General features: G+C 68.3%; 1 protein-coding gene across 1 annotated transcript in view; it reads right to left on the bottom strand.

Annotated features, from left to right (window-relative positions):
- The window catches only part of PNPLA2 (patatin like phospholipase domain containing 2), a gene marked incomplete at its 5' end in the record, with an annotated part of 16,026 nt that overhangs the window by 5,756 nt on the left and 8,028 nt on the right, over positions 1–2,242 (bottom strand). The gene's annotated exons all lie outside the window — the stretch shown is intronic.

Genomic DNA, 2,242 nt, shown 5'->3' with positions numbered 1-2,242 from the left:
CGATGAGAATGCACGGCCCGCCGGCGGCCTGCGAGGGCGGTGCACCGGTCGCCTACGGCCCCGCCCCGGCCCACAGGCCCCGCCCATTCCTACAAACCCCGCCCACGACCAGCAAGCCCCGCCCCGGCCCGCAGGCCCCCGCCCACGGCCAACAAACGCCATCACAGACCCCGCCCACTGTTTGCAAGCTCCGCCCCTGTCCATGAGAATGCACGGCCCGCCGGCGGCCTGCGAGGGCGGTGCACCGGTCGCCTACGGCCCCGCCCCGGCCCACAGGCCCCGCCCATTCCTACAAACCCCGCCCACGACCAGCAAGCCCCGCCCCGGCCCGCAGGCCCCCGCCCACGGCCAACAAACGCCATCACAGACCCCGCCCACTGTTTGCAAGCTCCGCCCCTGTCCACAGGCCCCGCCCATGGCCAACAACCCGACCTACGGCCCACAAGTCTGAACGCGCGCTCTGCGCGGGCGGGCGGGATACCAGCCGGTGCCGGCGCCTAGAGAGGGTCTCTAACGGGGCTGTGGAGGCCGGGCGAGCTGCAGCCCGGAGGCCTCCACAGCCTGGCCAGGGCCCAGACCCTCAGGAGATGGAGGCACTGAGCTAGGGGCGGGGGAGGTGGGGGAGGCCGCCAGCCCAGCCAAGGCCCTGACTCTGTCCAAGACCCCGCTGTCCTCCAGGCCCAATTCTTCTTTCCCTCCTCCTGATCCAGGTTCCATCCAGAGGCTACAGGGCTCAGCAGGACAGATGCTGGCCTGGCGTTCGGAGGCCTAGGGTCCCTGTGCGAGATACTCCAGTCTGGAGGGCTCTGGCCCTCCACTGCCAGTGGTGGGAGGGCTTGAGAAAATCCTGCGGACCCACTAGACTGGGAGGCTGAGTGGGAGCAGGGGGAGCGTAAGGAGGGAAGCTCTCCAGGGACAGTGGACAGCACTCCCCCACCTGCCCTGGGCTCAGCGGGCAGCTCCCAGCTCCCCTGGCAGGACCTTGGGCATGGGAGGTGGCTCCAGGCCTACCCCAGGAGGCTCCATGCAGGACTGGCCTGACCCCAGGGGGTTACCCGGAGCTGCGTGAGGGTGGCATGGCCAAGAGATGGTCAGCTGGTCTGGATTGGAGGAAACCCCACCCAGGGCTCCCTGTGAGCCTGTGGGCCCTGGTCTCCTTGTTCCTACAGAGAGGCCCATGGGACTTCAAGCTTTTATGGGCTGAGAGGGCTTGGGGTCTGACAAGAGACGCAGGGACGCCTACAGACACAAACAAGGACCCACAGCCCCGACTCGGAGGGTGGTGGCCTGTGCCGCACTTGGGCCCGGACGCGCGATGCCTGTGGCCCCACACACACAGGAGGTCCAGGAGGCCGCAGTGAGGTTGGTCAAGTTTATTTGGAGTGCTGGACAGGGATGGGTTTGATGGGGGGGTGGGGACAGGATGAGGACCAGAGGGGGGCCCAGGGGAGCCTGACACCCCTCTCCCCGTTAGTTCCTTCATGTCCGCAGGCAGGCAGGCCACGCAGCCCACTGGGTCGAGCCCAGGTCCTGGACCAGCAGCCCCAGCCACGATGAGTCACTTTCAAAGGGCAGTTTCTTCAGGGAACGCCCCGTGAGTCACTAGGGCTGCTGGTCACCGGGCACTGGGAAGGTGGCCTGAGCCACATCTGGGGGGTCGAGCCCAGTTGCTGCAGCAGCAGCAGCAACAGCAGCAGGTGGGCCCCGGTAGGCAGGCCGCGGACAGAGCCTTCCTGGGGCCACTGCCCAGCTGCTTGGTCTCACAGGCGTCCCTCTCGTCGCGTAGCCGCGTGTTCAGCTCCCTGGGGAAGGGAGTCCAGGGACTCTGAGAGGTCTCAGGAGGCAGAATTTTAGGGCGGGGAGCGTGGGCCCGGGCTCTCCCCCAGACCAGGCAGGGGCTGCAGCGTGAGGGAGAGAGGGCAGGTACAAGGAAGGCCTTCCCGGCAGGAAGCCGGGCAGTGGTCAGGGATGTTTGGGCTGAGCCCCTGCCCTCCAGGGCTAAGCCAGACCGAACCTGAGGAGCGCCAGCTGCCGCGCGAGGCTGAGCTTCTCCTTCTGCATGTTCCGCGAGACAGCAACCACGTCCCTGCGGGCGGGAGGGTGGCCTGGGTGGAGGGAGACGCTGGCGGCGCCCCACGACCCCCCTAGGGGACCCGGACCCACGCAGGCCCTGGCGGCGAGGCTGAGACTTGGGATGCGGATGGAAGCGGCCCAGACCTGAGCCCCCAGCGCCCCCCCCGCT

This window comes from Myotis davidii, unplaced genomic scaffold, assembly GCF_000327345.1.
Source record: "Myotis davidii unplaced genomic scaffold, ASM32734v1 scaffold3578, whole genome shotgun sequence".
Lineage (NCBI taxonomy): Eukaryota > Metazoa > Chordata > Mammalia > Chiroptera > Vespertilionidae > Myotis > Myotis davidii.
Note: the sequence above shows the minus strand (reverse complement) of the source record. Positions and strands in the feature narration are given on the sequence as shown.